Raw genomic sequence first — 16,842 nt, 5'->3', positions numbered from 1 at the left:
TCTTTCAGCAATTAATTAAAAATTAAATATTCCGCCAGAAGCGACCCTCTATCTGCTTTCTTTCCTGAAATAGGAGTGTTGAGTATTGCAGCCTTAAGTATTAAACTGCTGTAGCCATTGTGACTCGTTAGGGGAGGAAGCAAAACATTCATTTTTGGCTTAGACATGTAGTAATTAATGAGCAAAAAATACGTACTTCGTTTTAGCTCTTTAAACTGGTTATTTTCACTTTTTGTGGATTCCGGGGAATGATTATATCGGTAGGGGTTGAAGGGGGTGAGTTTGTAAATTCTTGTAAACTCAATCTTTCAGCAATTAATTAGCAATAAAATAGGCCACCGGAAGCAACTCTCTATCTACTTTCGTTCCGGATATATGAATGTTGGCCTTTCTAGCTTAATATTAAGCTGGAATGGCCACCTGTTTCTCTGAAGGGGATGAAGCAATAAATTTTTGTTTTCCGTAATAAATTAGCAATTAATTAGCAATAAAATATGCCACCGGAAGCAACTCTCTATCTACTTTTGTTCCGGATATATGAATGTTGGCCTTTCTAGCTTAATATTAAGCTGGAATGGCCACCTGTTTCTCTGGAGGGGATGAAGCAATAAATTTTTGTTTTGCGTAATAAATTAGCAATTAATTAGCAATAAAATAGGCCACCGGAAGCAACTCTCTATCTACTTTCGTTCCGGATATATGAATGTTGGCCTTTCTAGCTTAATATTAAGCTGGAATGGCCACGTGTTTCTCTGAAGGGGATGAAGCAATAAATTTTTGTTTTGCGTAATAAATTAGCAATAAAATAGCAAAAAAATATGGGGTGTGTCTTATGGCTCCCTTATGAAATGGTCTTTCTAGCTTAATAGACATCAATTTTGACCGGTTGTATCTCAGGAACCACTAGTCATAATTAAACGTCTTTTCTTTTAGAAGAAGCATGCTGCCACTGTCTTTCGAATAACGTTTTCACAATTTAATTTAGTTTAATATTTCCCGAGATATTCTATTTGTTTATAAGCCAAAAAATTGTTTATAATTTTAAAATATTCCTGAGGCCGCTTAAATAGTCCAATTTCAATTCTGTAAAGTACATTAGATAGGTATAGTATATTTTTATGAAAAAATCATAGCTACTCTTATGCATCGTAATTATTGTCGTTATTATAGCGACCGTAAATTTTTAATTAACATTTCAATTTTTGCTAAACTGTTCATTAAATTTCCATTAGCTTCTGGAATTATAATATATATGGAAAGGGCTTTTACGTTACCAAGTTATTTAATTATTGATTAACAACTACTTATCTAAAAGTTTGGTTGAAAATTAAAGATTTTGTTGGAAAACCTGCTTTTTCCGGGGAAAGTTTTCGTCGGAGTAAATCGGAAAAAACACGTCTCTATGCAGAATTTAATTGCGGTGAATTTTTATTTGGGTATTTTTGGTCTAAAGTTAAAATTTTTGGAGTTATAAAGCAAAAATTGAAAAAAACACGATTTTCGGGCGCCATTTTGTTTATAAAAAAAAGTAGCACACTATTTGCGGACTTTGCATATCTATATTATTAATATATACAATCATAAGATTCGATTCCAGCAGTAAAATTGCTGGTAAATAACTTTTCCCAAAAATGGCCTATTCTCCGATAATCAGCCCAGACTATATTTGTTTGAGCCGGTTACGTTACTCTAGTGCAGTCACTAAAGGTTTTCACCTCCGATTTCGTTGAACCTCCATCGATTTTCATGAAAATTGGTGAGTAATTAGATGATACCTCAAGGAACAAAGGTAACATAATTCCAACTTGCGCTTTTACACTGGGGGTGGATGCCACCCCATCGCGTGGTGAAAATTATTTTATTAAAAATAATACCAAACTCGATAGATGGACGAATTCTAAGTAAAATTTGTTATATAAAGTTATTAACATAAATCAATACTTTTTGAGTTATTAAAGACCAAAGATTTTATTTTTTGCAAAAAGTGCATGTTTTACTATTTATCACGTATAATATTTATACTTTTAGTGCAGTCACTGAAGGTGGATATGAGCTTTTACCTCCGATTTCGTTGAACCTTCATAGATTTGCATGAAAATCGGTGACTGGTTAGAGGATATCTCAAGGAACAAAGGTGACATGGTGTCAACTTGCGCTTTTACCCTGGGGGTGGATGCCACCCCTTCTCGGGGGTGAAAATTATTTTATTGAATATAAACCCATAATTAGATAGAGCGACAAATTCTAAACAAAATTTGTTATATAAAGTTATTAAAATAAATTAAAACTTTTTGAGTTATTGAAGATTAAAAATTTATATTTTTCTTGAGAAAAATGCATATTTTAATCCGATTTTTCATCAATAACTCAAAAACTATAAGTTTTTGCAAAAAAGTTATTATTACGAAAATTGAAGCTAATAAAAAATAAATAAAACTTTTTACAAGAAAAACCTTTTAATGTTAACTAAAAGTGAGTTACAGGTAATTGAACATATATTTTTTTCGGCGAGTAAAAAAATCTAAGTATACAAGCTGAAATAACGGGAAAATGATGCATTTTTTAACATAAACTTATTAAACATTTGTCAAAGTACTTAAAAATATCTAACAGATGAGCCCCCGAGCATGTTGATAGCATTAATATTTATGCACCAAAATTTCTTTTAAATTAATTTTTTCAAAATTTTTCCAAAAAATGATATTGTTTTTTTTAATAACTGCGTTTATTTTTAAGATAACCGGTTTATCTAAAAACCGTTTGAAATTTAATTCCAAGGGCTATTTAACCACGTTAAATTTAATCTTTTAAATCCCTTACTTTCTTAAACATAAAAGGTTAAATGGCCCTGGTTGCATGGTTTTCACCAGCAAAATTTAAGATCTATCTCGGTTATTTTTTACCCTATGGAAATAGTAAAACAGGTAAAATATTTTACACAGAAAAAACTAAAATTTGTATGTATATAATTTTTTACGTGTATTAAGTATTTTTGGAGTTATTATCAAAAGAATATGAAAATTACAACAATTTTAAAAATTATGATTTTTTTAAATTATATCTATTATCAAAAATATGCATTCTAAACCGGTCAAAATTATTGAAATCATTACTTATGCTAATATAAAGAAGTTCTTTTAAGGATTACTATAAATTTTAATTTTTGTGGAAATGGTGTATGTTTTATTTTTCACTTTTTCCTAAAAAATTTGAAGGGGTTCTTTTATTTTCATCATAACTTGCTTAATTTTGACGCCATTAACTTATTCTGAAGCTCATTTAATAGATATTCCGAAATACGTTGCCAAATGATTAGCAGGTATATTTTATACAGTGCATCGTTTTCCCGTTATTTAAGCTTGAATACTTAGATTTGAGTACTCGTCAAAAAAAAATAAACATTCAATTGCCATTAACTCACTTTGAACTAACATTAGTTTAGTTCTTTAAGTGAGGAGTGTATTCAGTTTTTTATTGTCATCAATTTCAGTAATAATAACTATTTTGTAAAAGCTTATAGTTTTTGAGTTACACGTGAAAAACCGATTTAAAACATGCATTTTTTTACGAAAAAATTAAATTTTTGGTCTTTAATAACTCAAAAAGTGTTGATTTATATTAATAACTTGATATTACAAATTTTGCTTATAATTTGTCCCTCTATCGATTTATGGTATTATTTTTAATAAAATAATTTTCACCCCCGAAAAGGGTGGCATCCACCCCCAGGGTAAAAGCGCAAGTTGGCATCATGTCACCTTTGTTCCTTGAGGTATCCTCTAATTACTCACCAATTTTCATGAAAATCGATGGAGGTTCAACGAAATCGGAGGTGAAAACCTTCAGTGACTCCACTATTTAGCTATTTTTCACGTATAAATCAATAGCTATAAGCTTTTGCAAAAAAAATTATTATTACCAAAATTGAAGATAATAAAAAATTTAATACACTGCTCACTAAAAGAACTAAGCTAATGTTAATTCAAAGTGAGTTAGGGGTAATTGAATGTATATATTTTTTTCGACGAGTACTCAAATCTAAGTATTCAAGCTTAAATAACGCGAAAACGATGCATTTTATAAAATATACCTGCTAAACACTTGTCAAAGCACTATAGAATACCTAATAAATGTGCACCAGAAGAAGTTATTAGCTTCAAAATTAAGCAAGTTATGATGAAAATAAGAGAACCCTTTCGAATTTTTTAGGAAAAAGTGAAAAATGAAACATATGCCATTTCCACAAAAATTATAAAGTATTGTAAGCCTTACAAGAATTTCTTTATATTAGCATAAGTAATCATTTCAACAATTCTGACCGGTTTAGAAGGCATATTTTTGAAAAAAAGATAAAAAAGTCAGATTTTTTTAAATTATCGTAATTTTCATTTTCTTTTGATAATAACTCCAAAAATGCTCAATGTACGTAAAAAATGATATATAACCAAATTTTAGTTTTTTCTGTACCAAATATTTTACCTCCTTTACTATTTCTGTAAGGTACAAATTAACTGAGATATAAACGTTTAAATCTCAAATTTTGCTGCGAGAACCATGTAACCGGGTCCATTTTACCTTTTATTTTTTAAAAATAAGGGGCTTAAAAGATTAAATTTTCCAACGGGTTCAATAGTCCTTGGAATTACCTTTCAAATGGTGTTCAGGTGAATCTGATATCGTAAAAATTAACGGAGTTACTTAAAAAACACAATAACATTTTTGGAAAAATTTTTTAAAAGATATATTCAATTACCTATAACTCACTTTTACTTAACATTAAAAGGTTTTTCTAGAAAGGAGTTTATTTCGTCTTTTATTAGCTTCAATTTTGGTAATTACAACTTTTTTGTAAAAACTTATAGTTTTTGAGTTATTTGTGAAAAATCAGTTAAAAACATGCATTTTTCTAACGAAAAATTGATCTTGAATAACTCAAAAAGTTTTGATTTATTTCAATAACTTTATTATGGGGTTGTCCTTAATAAAATAATTTTCACCCCCGAGAGGGGGTGGCGTCCACCCCCAAGGTAAAAGCGCAAGTTGGCGCCATGTCAACTTTGTTCTTTGAGGTATCCTCTAACTACTCACCATTTTTCAGGCAAATCGATGGAGGTTTAACGAAATCGGAGGTTATAGCTCACATCCACCTTCAGTAATATAATATAACTGCACTATAAATGTAGTTTGGACTGGTATCGGAATTAGATTGACTTTTAATAATGAAACTCCTTTTCTTAATTAGACGGTTGTAAAATTCTGGAGAATAGTTATTTTTTTCTAAAATATCTTTAACTTGATTCTCAGATTCTCTGAATGGTATTGTGGGTTAGATAGTTTTATTTCTATATCAATAAAACTGAATATAAGATTTCTTTTATGAGTTATGGGTGCGTTGGTATTAAAATTTAAAATATCTTCCTGACCAAACATCTTTTGTAAACCAGTTAGTAGATATCTATTGGTTATTGTTGTTATACTCTAAACTTAAATCAGGAAAAGTAATTTTGTTGTTTCTTTTAATTTTTTTAGGAGCCTTTTTTAATTATTAACATACTTTTAATTATTAATGCAAAAAACATGATTTTTTCAATTTTTTGCACCTCCTTTAAATGCTAAATAGTTGATACAATATTACAAAATTTGATTTTTTTAGAACATCGAAAAAGCTTCAAAATGGCGATTTTTCAAAATCAAAGACAAAGTATAGTATTAATAACTATTATTAAAATTAACCTAGAACTTTGTTATTTCCAGTGCCGGATTAACCATTAGGCGGACTAGGCGGCCACCTAGGGCCCGGGCACTTGATTGGGCCCGCATTCCACACAAGTGCATTCATTAATATTTATTTATTTAAGCAGTTATTTAAAAAAAAATTAAAATGTTAAAAAAAATTAAATAGGGCTAACTGAGACAAAACAAAAAGAAATGGTTAATTTATGATTTCCAATCAAACTCAGTTTTTTGCTTTGTCTTTTGTAAAATATCAGAAAAATACAACCGACTTCAAGACAAATTAAGCAGTTATCTTCAAAGGCATTTTTATATTCCATGTTCTACTCATTCCCTCAATTTGGTAATCAAATTTGCAAGCAAATTTTCAATAAAAGCTGGTAATTATTTTTGTATGGTACGTTTTTTTTTTAATTTCTACCCACCGATGGGCCTTATATCCATTCACTCACGGTAAAATATTGCAAAATTTCCGGATTTTAAAGAACCTTTGGATTTGAAAGAGATTGACATGAAATTTGGTATAAGCATAGCTAACATGTCAAATAAAAAAGTGATATTGTGCCAATGTGTGTTTTTGCTCTACGGTTTGGTCCACTCCTTCTCGGGGGTGAAAAAATATACTGTCAAAATACGTCCGGAAGTGGATAAACTGACTAATTCTAAGCAACTTTTGTTCAATAGAGTTTTTTCATCAAGTCAATACATTTCGAGTTATTTGCAAGTGAATATCTTCATTTTTCAACACAAAATACCACGTTTTTAGACGGTTTTTCGCAAATTACTCAAAAAGTAAGTATTTTATCGAAAAAATATTCTTAGCAAAAATATAGCTTTTAAAAAATTTAAAAAATAGTGTATGTGTGCAGTCTGTAGACCCAGTAGAAGCAGTGTTGTAGCTAATGAAAAGTAGGTTCTTATTCATCAAATTCCAAATCGAATATTTCAACGTAAAATAATCAAAAAGTGAAACACTTTTCATGGAAAACTTAACATAACTTGTTTAAATGTTTTAAAAAAGCATTATTCTTGTTTTAAAAAAAATCTATCATAAAAAGTAAGCAAGATACGCTCAGAATAAAGTTGATCCCATTTTTGAGTAAAAAAAACTGGTGAAAATAACCCCCTAATTAGCATCCCAAATGAAATTAATCCTTACCGCTTCACAAGCTACTTTACTTATGTATTGTTTATATGCTCTGTAAGTTTTATCGGTATAAAGTGCTTATTTATGAAAGGGCTCTAGTAGAAAGGGCTTGAACAAGTCACTAATCACGAGTGTACGCAATTTTTTTATTTGGCTTAATGCCTCGACAACTAATGGCCATTGGCATGGTACAATGGATTTTCCAATCAGGTACCTAGTGTAGTGGGTAGTGTGTGTGTTGAGTAAATGTCTTGTTACTTAGCAAAGTCGTCATTGTTTTTGCAAAGAGACGCTAACTGTATCCGAACGTCTGCGGTTCCTCCGGTGAGTACCGATCCCACAAGGATAGAAACAATTTTCATTTATTAATTTTTAATAAATGAAAAATTCTCTACCCAGGGTATGCAAATTTTAACCAATTTTTATCTTCCCAAAAAGCAAAAATCTGAAATATTCAGAAAATCAAAACCTATATTTTTTACTCTTTAAGATTTCTGGTAACACTAATAATTTTTAAGTAATTTTGAAAAATAAAGACTTTTTTTCAAAATTTGAAAAAAATTGTAAAAATATTTGAAATATTTTTACTTTAAATCCCAATGTTTTGAAATCTAAGCACTGTGAAACGGTGAAAGTTACAGATCATATAAATAATATATGTACTTTTAAGTTTATTTAAGATTTTTATAAATTTTCAAGATTTTTGTGCCAAAAAAAGAAATCAGCATTATGATTGCTTTACTCGCTTAATTTTGATAGTTGAAACTTGTTTAAAAAAAAAATAAAACTTTTTTCACTTTTAAAAAGTTGTAATTATTTTTCACCGAAAAGTGCTTCATTTTTTGGTAATTTACGTTGAAATATTTGATTTGGAATTTGTCGAATAAGAATCTACTTTTCATTAGCTCCAGTTCTGCTTATATTGGGTCTACATACTTCATACATACACCATTTTTTTAAATTTAATATACATTTTGTTGAAAAATGAACATATTCACTCGTAAATAATTCAAAAAGTATGGATTTAGTGAAAAAACTCGATAGAACAAAAGTTACTTAGAATTAAACAGTTATCCATTATTTTGAATGTATGTTTTTTCACTTCCGAAGGGGTGGCACTCATACCCAGGGCAAAATCATATATCAACACAATATCCCTTTTTTTCTTTGGCATATTAGCTATGGATTATTAATGAGAAGTTGTTGCTCAATGTAAAAAATAAGAAAAATGATCTTTTTTACATTTTGGTAATTAATTTTTGGAGTAACTACTTCCCAAAACAACATGAATATCTGTAAATTTGTTTTAAGTAAATGGTCGATATAAAGGAGCCTACTTGTTATGGCCGCATATTTAAAGGTTTTTAATGTTCTAAAAAATCAAATTTTGTAATTTTATGTCAACTATTATTAAGCTTTTTACTGGAGTGCAAAAAATCGGAAAAATCGCGTTTTTTTCACTCAATTGTTAATAATTAAAAAAAGGCTCCGAACTCTTGTCAGTAAACTGGTAGGTTTTCGTCCTGTAGGTTTACAATAACTAAGAAAGTTGTCTGATGGAGTACATCTTCTTAATAAAAGACATTATTCTCTACTTACCGTTTTAAATTCAGCAATATGTAAAGACCTCTACATAGCCACTATAACTACACAAAACACGAAAAATTCCTTATTTAACACAGTGCACAACGACAAAGTTTTGAGTTTGAAAAGCTTTTTCGAACTTCGGAAAGTTGCGCTTTCGAATCGCGTCTTCTCCGAAAATAAAAACGGCGCTCACGGCGTCGGGTCCGTCAGGACGCGGCAGACGCATGTGATAGACTGTTCGAAAATTTCTAACGCTACGGTGCGGTTAATCACTAGAGATGGGAGCAGAACTATTTTTACTACCAACAAGTTGTTGTTTTTTAATTTTTTTATGTTAATTACGGGTTATTATAAAACTTAAAACAATATGCTATATTGTAATTTAATATTTTTGACGGGAATAAGCCACAATTTTACTTTAAAATAAAGTTTATTTGATGTTTCGATTTCCACCTAGTAGATCGTTCTCAAATACAAAACGTTAATAAATTAAACACGTTTTGTTTTTGTTGCTTGGTAAAAAAACTTCTAATAATTTAATTTTATCTGACTCATTCATATTGACAAATCCATAACTTATTATACATTTTATATAAGTAGATGTCTTTAAAATATTGTCAATATTTTTGATTTGTGTTCCTGGACTGTCTTATTTTAAGATACTTAGTTCATTGGCAAGTGATTTGTCTTTAAAAAGACAACCATGTGCAATGATGACATTGAGATCTATCTATCTATCTATAAGCGAGGTTCCTACAGCCTCTGTCGCTTCTCGCATTTCGACCGCCATCTTTTTCTGTCCATCCATGCGTAGTCTTTGATGGCTCTATCTCTCATGATGTGCCGTACATTTTCTTCCCAAGCTACTGAAGCAACCCAAGCAACTTCCCTTCTTCTTCTTTGTTGTGGTATGTAATTTAAAGCTTTCTTTTGCCATCTATCTTCATTCATTCGTTTCACGCGACTATGCCACACTAGTTATCTCGTTTCAATTCTATCTACACTGAAATATACAGTATTTGTCCTCCTTCAAATATCTTCATTCCTGATGTGATCTTTTTGAAGTTATACTTCTTTACCGGCGATAGAGGGCGAATTTTTATATGTTAAAACCTATCAGCCCGGCGCATGCGCATTTTAACTTTGTTCTGATTGGATGTTCAAATGACATGTCAAAAATTATCCGATATGGCAGTTGTAGGACAGCTGTGGTTTGGAGGTAAAGGTAAAGGTAAACAAATGTATAATATATTAGTTTTATTGTTGTGAGGACAGAAACAAAAAAGTTTATAATATTGTAGTGACTTTTAAATAGTTTTTAAAAGCAACAGGTACGTAATAATTGTTAATGTATCATGGGTATAAACCTACCTATTTGATCTGCCAAAATACATAGTATGTAATACTTTTATTTATATAATTTGATTACCATCCAAATTTCTGTCAATATTCACCTAATACATTGTTTTCTTACTCTATGTTTTGTTGTATTTTTTCAATTCTAAATCATTTCAATTCAAAATTAAAATAATTTGATCAATTTTCAAAATATCAAAATATCACAAGTTTAATCCGTTTAGTTAGTCGATCTTCGTAAATAATGACACATAGTGTCCGTGGCTAAGCGTTGAAGGCGAATGAATTCCAATACCAACCGCGCTTATCAGCGCTGGTTCGAGTCCCAATAGAAACTTTCTTTTTTGTTTTTTTAATACATTTTATGATTGTAAGTATATTTATTGTATAATTGTATTTTCAGAAAATACGTATTTAGTTAAAAAATTTTTCGACAACTAATGTTCAGACATCATTTGTGGCTTGTTTAATGTGTTTGTGTGTGTTTTATTCTTTTATTATTTTAATTTTTGGCACTGTTCTACTAAAAATGTTTGAGAAGTAGTAAGTATAAATTAGTTTAATATTTAAACAAAATATAAATAAAAAGTATATTAATTTCGTTTAAATCATATAATAGAAGTATAACTTCTTACGTGCGTACAAAGTACACACACATTCTTTTTTTAAATATACCACACGCTCTCCATAGATAATCCATTTTTCTACTAATTCTATCCTTTTTCTATTTTTTTTTTTTTTTCGTGATCTGCCAAATTTCTGCCCCATAAGTCATAATAAATTATCAATTTCGTTTTTTGTCTTACATCTTTAGACCAAAGTAGAGAGCTTAGAATGTTTACCGCTTTTTGCCCTGCTGCGTTCTGTTTTCGATATCTCTTTTGGTAGTGCCTTCTTTAGATATTATAGATCCGAGATTTTTATATTCTTTACATATTTTTGTGGTTATAAATCTGGATCTTCTTCATTCATTTTGGATCTATCATCTATTTTTGATATTCTTTCTTTAGTTTTCTAAACATGTAGTACATGTCTTCCTCGTCATTCGCTACGACTACCTGATCATCTGCGAAAAACCAAGTTGTTAGACATTTACCAGCGCCTATGTCTATTCCCATTCCGGATACTTGTTTCCAAAATTGCTCTAGCGATGATTAGATATATATTTTAAATAATAAAGTCGGAGACAGACAACAACCTTGTTTAAGCCCCTTTGTTATTGGAAATGATTCAGATATAAAGTTTCCTTCTTTAACAACACTGAGATCCACTTTACCTAAAACTAAAACTAATAATGAACAGGAAAGAAGACTTGAAATTATAAAATACCTTGTGAATGCGAACATTTTTATTTAGATGAAGCATCAAGACTCAAGACCATTAAAGGTTAGGATAAGTGAACATCAATATTATATTAAAAAGAGATAATTTGATAGATCTCAAATATATAAATACGCATGGGACAATGAAGAGAGAGTTCAGTGGAAAGATTCAAGTATTCTGTCAACTCCTGACAGAAAGAGATGGTAAAAAAAATATTAAAAAGAAGCGGCTCTAAATTATGTTTAAGGAAACCAATCGTGTAGCAAATTCCTCGGCAGAATGTAGTAGGATGTGGTGACTCATATTAAAAGAAGAAATCAATAGAAATAAAATACCACGAATAGTAGGTAAATAATATATCGAGGATACATCATTTATATTTTAAAATAACATACATATAAAATCAGTCAGTAATCAATCAATTTGGTGTTCATTTTGAGAGTAAAATAAATGTGATACTATATACATTCCATGTCGGGATAGTAAGGTATGGAATACAGTGGAACCTCGATAAGTCGGCCCCCGATAACCCGGAAGTCCGGCTAACCCGGACCGATTTTCATCAGACAAACATTTCAACAATAAAAATGTATGTATTATGTTAAAACATTTTATCTGTAGCCGTGTAGCCGCTTCTGGAATGTCTTAAAAATATCGAGTTTCATTGATAAAACTTGGCTTTGACCATAATATAATATTTGAGAGATAATGGGTATTTGTGTAATTTGAACTAAACGGTAAAAATGACTCATGGCACACGGCGGCAGCGGTATCGGGCTATCGCAAACAACAGGCACCTTTTATTCCTTTATTTATTTTCAACTGTCTTTTAAAAAATTATTTTTAGAACAATGGTCTTTTAAACTTTAAACAATGAAAGAGCCACTGTTCTTAAATAACATAACATCGCTCCGATGGCAGACGAAATTGACAAAACCGAAACTGACTGAGTTTTTTTTACCTAGAAATGAACAATACTCTATCTATACTGTCTATACTACAACTATAATAGGTAAGTTAGATGTTCTTCTTCTTAACGTGCCCTATCAAGTCCCCTTGACGTTGGCGATTAACATGGCGAAACTGTCTCTGTCTCGAGCTATTCTAAATAGGTGTTCTGCTTTCTTTATTCCTGTCCACTCCCGGATATTCTTCAACCAAGAGGCCTGCTTTCTACCAATTCCTCTGCATCCTTCGATTTTACCCATCATAATAAGTTGAAGAATATTATACCGGTCTCTCCCCTTACTACGTGTCCAAAATAGGCCATCTTTCTATATTTGATGTTATCAAGCAGCTCACGGGTAGCATTTGCTCTCTTAAGGACTGCCACATTTGTCAGCATAGCCGTCCATGGTATTTTTAGAATACGTCTGTGCAGCCACATTTCAAAGGCCTCCAAACGGTTAATGGTGGATATTTTTAATGTCCATGCTTCGACACCATACAAGAGGACTGACCAAATGTAGCATTTAATCATGCGCTTTCGAAGTTGAAGTTGCAAGGTATCATTACAGAAGAATGACCTCATTTTTAAAAATGTCGTGCGGGCTATCTCGATTCTACATTTTATCTCTTTATCTGGATCTAGTTGTTCAGTAATATGGCAACCAAGATAGATGTGTAATATGCATATATATTTCATGTTGTTTTAATTATAACGGACTTTATCTATAAGTATACCGTATTTTATTAATTTTTACAATGCTCTCCGGCTAACCCGGATTTTCGATAACCCGGATCGGCCACGGTCCCGATTAATCCGAGTTATCGAGGTTCCACTGTACTATGGAATCACTAACAAGAGAACGAGAATTTTACTGCAATCATTGCATGTGGTTGTCTTTTTAAAGACAAATCACATGCGATGATGCTTCTGATGGCTACTGTTAAGAAGTTGGTTTCATGTAATCGAATTAACTATTTTCCAATAAATTCAAAAACAATGTTTGTTTAAGTTATTAATATTTTGTGTTTTGATAACGATTTCCGATTTAAAAATAAGTAAATGAAGCGAAACGATATATGAAAATTAAAAATCAAAGCTCATGTTCCAATACAAATAGTTAAACGAACTTGTCACAGGAAGATGTGCTGGTGTCTGCTAAAAAACGTATTAAAATAAGTAGATCGGTATTAATTCAAAAAGCGACCACATAACACCAATGTTTTAAACGTTTCTTTTAGGAAAAAGTGTAGTAAATCAAACTTTTTGGAGTAAAACTATTATTATTTATCATCAAAATTTTTTAGTTTTTATTACTAGGGAACGGCAGTTCTCGCCAGTGGCGCACACACACCCCCCTACATGCGACACTACATATACACAAAATTTTCGACTTTCTAAATCTGACTGAATTGAAAATTCGACCAACTCCCATCTTAAAGTTTAGGAAAAGACTCACCCATTCATATGTCAACCATCCATTTTGGTCTAAGGGTGTGAATTTTACGGCCCTTCCTATTTAGAGTCTGTTTTTTGTTTTCGTCCCCAAAAACTTCGAAAATTTAAGTCCGAACTTTGCGGCTTCTAATAGTACTGATCATTACCTTTCCAACGTACGTGTAATTTTGAAAATCGGTTATACCATTTAAAAAGTTACCAAGCTCAGAAATATTACTCAACTTCTATTTAAAAAAGGGAAAATGTTTGTGGATATGTATGTATGTGTGTGGAAAAGTTAAACCGATCTGAATTTTTTCTGTGTTTGAAGAGGGGGTCAAGGCCGATTCAGAACCGGTGTAGTTTTTTAAATTTTGACCACCCATAAGCCAGTTATAGGACTTGGTAGGTACAAAACGGCATATTTTTTGGGGGTACATATCTTCGGTTTAAGAAGAGACAGGAGAACCGCAAATACACCAAATCAATAGTGTTGAGTTAGGCTTTCAAATGGTATTTAAGCCGTCAGGATCAGACATACACACGGCTCAGTATAGTAAAAAAACTGAAAAACTAAACTTATTTTGGTTTTTCGACAATTACTCAAAATTTCAACCTACGAATTGCTGGATCGTTTGTAGAAGGGCTCTAGACGAATCTAACGGTGTATACCTCATATCCGGGAAAATTTGAATTTTTAAGTTATAGGCTTCATAAGTATGAACAAATCTATTTCCTATGGGAAAAGGCGGTTTTTTAAGCTCAATAATTCCTGTAAAAGCTTTAGGTATCATACTTGACCTTAGATGCATCAGATATTACTTGTCCATACGTTTCAAACTCATGTTTCGTGATCAAAATCGGTTAAGCCATTTAGAAGTTATTAAGCTACAAACTTATAATCCAATTAACGATTATTTCCGAAATAGTTTATGTAGATGTGGTGGTTACGACGCTCAATTTGATCTGGCAACTGGCAATCCGAGTAATTGTACCGGACATCCCAATATTTTTTTCAATCTATTTCGAATAAAAAAAAATCTAGTGTACATTCCATGGACACTAGAAAAAATCTAGTGTACATTGGGAGATAATGCGAACAAGGCGACCATTTATAAAGCTTAACGTGTAATCGAGAAACATTGCATTCAACTTCATACATTTAATTTATAAATAACTTTGAAAAAGTTCTGATACAAGAATAAAAAGCCGCTAAACCCGTAAAAATGAGTGGCTCATACAATATTCCAGTTACAAAAGATCTGATATGAATATTACGTGGCGCGAAAATGTATTTTCATTTTGATGCAAAACAAAATTCTAGTTTTATTTTAAAATATGTTTCCATAATATTTGCTAAATTTGAAGTAAAACGCGCCACAAAAGGGCAACTTTGATACAGTTTGAATTTTGAAACTTTTTGGGGCGCGTTTACTTTAAATTTAGCAAATATTATGGAAAAATCTTTTAAAATAAAACTAGAATTTTGTTTTGCATCAAAATGAAAATACATTTTCGCGCCACGTATTATTCATATCAGATCGTTTGTAGCTGGAATATTGCATTTTTACGGCGTTGAGCGGTTTTTTATTCTTGTTTTCTTCTAACAAATATTTTTCCTACGTTACTCTAGCCCAGTTTTAGGTAACATGTAAAATGTTAATACAAATATTATATAGTGTATACTACGTAAGATAAAAAATATATTAGGAGATAATCAAAAGCAAATATTTTGTTTTCGCTCTCCTGTAAAATTTTAATATTTTGAGTTGCTACAGTTTAGATCGAGATGTGCGATTTATATTTTAAAATAACATACATTTATAGTTAGAGTTTGGTGTTAGTTTTGAGAATCAAATCTAAAAAATAAAAAAATATGAAAAAAACATTTTTTAGAAAGGCTTCTCTTTAGTTACTAGTGACTAAAATTAAAAATATAAAAAAATCAACTAAAAAGCAAAAAAAAATGAAAAAATCTAACACATTCGTCAAAGAAAAGCGTGGCGCGTCTTCATCGAATAAACGGTTTTCGCCCCACGCTTTTCTTTAATGAATGTGTTGGACTTTTTCAATTTTTTTTTATTTCTTGCTTTTTAGTTGATTTTTTATATTCTTAATTTTAGCCACTCGTAACTAAAGAAAAGCTTTTCTTAAAAATGTTTTTTTCATATTTTTTTTAGTTTTTAGTCTTACACTTTCAAAAATTAAAATATATCGTCATGTTTATTAAAATATGTATAAAACATATGATGTACTAACATAAAAAGTAGTCGAAATCAGCAAAAAATTTGAAACTTTATTGTTCATTTATGAAGCATAACGTAAGCAATTAACGTAAAAAGTGAAATTATGTATAGTCCATATCATTAGCTACAATCCGTAAAAGTTCCAAATTTTTACATTCTAAATAACACGAGAATTTAAGCATTTTCCATTAAAACCTTTTTTTTTATTTAAACAATTAATAAACATAAAAAAAATTTATTGACTATTCGTGTATTGTCCCGCGAATGCATATGCCTGCAAATTTTCATTCATTTGCATTGGAGAAAAGGCAGTCAAATTAACGTCTAAAGATTTGACGCAAACTATTGAACTAAATAAAAGCGTTTAAAAATGTCACTAAAGAAAACTTTTTTCTTCAGAATGATCCAAAAAACTAAGTAAAGTTAGACACGAATTGATTTCAATTTGTTTAAAAAAATGTTTAAATAAATTAGGACCACTTTTCGCATGGGCCACCTCTTCAACCTCATTCTGAAGTACCTCATGATAATGATTAGAAAAAAAAATCTTACGAGAATGTTTTTCCGAACGAACCCGAGCCTAGTCTAGACGGAATGAAGTAGGTTATATTATCATCAACACACATGATATCACTGTAATAAATATGAGAACACGGCAGATGGAGAGAAGTAGTTAACAAGCGTGACGTTTCCAATGAATGGAGATAACAATAACTTTGACAAACCTGACTGATTGGTAACTAATGAAACAATAAGAGCTATAAATATATTCTAGCAGGGGAGCAAAGTATGCTAAATGTGCAGTCACTCGAGCGCTTTGGTGACATATTGAGTTGTGATTATTAGGTCCTAAAACCAAAAAAAGTGAAGTAAAATTTTCCATTTTAATGGGCGCTTGCCATTTTTTAATTTAATTTTCAGTTTCCAACAATCGTTTTTTCCGATTATAGCGCCATCTATTTATAATTCGAAAAAATTTTTCGAATAAAAGTTACTTATTTTTACGAAAAGAATCGAAAACTGCAATAAAAAATGGGGGCTCCTATTTAAGATTTTTAAGTAACCCC

The 16,842-nt window shown here is 30.7% G+C and overlaps 1 protein-coding gene across 2 annotated transcripts in view; it reads right to left on the bottom strand.

The window, feature by feature from the left end:
* The window catches only part of LOC114329832 (5-hydroxytryptamine receptor 2A), an 895,697-nt gene extending 887,010 nt beyond the window's left edge, over positions 1 to 8,687 (bottom strand). For both annotated transcript variants that reach the window (XM_050646408.1, XM_050646409.1), the window contains exon 1: positions 8,480 to 8,687. The gene's annotated coding sequence lies outside the window, so the exon portion shown is untranslated. The remainder of the gene's footprint in view (positions 1 to 8,479) is intronic.
* Positions 8,688 to 16,842: the final 8,155 nt, after the last annotated feature.

Source organism: Diabrotica virgifera, chromosome 3 (assembly GCF_917563875.1).
Source record: "Diabrotica virgifera virgifera chromosome 3, PGI_DIABVI_V3a".
In the NCBI taxonomy this organism is placed as follows: Eukaryota; Metazoa; Arthropoda; class Insecta; order Coleoptera; family Chrysomelidae; genus Diabrotica; species Diabrotica virgifera.
Note: the sequence above shows the minus strand (reverse complement) of the source record. Positions and strands in the feature narration are given on the sequence as shown.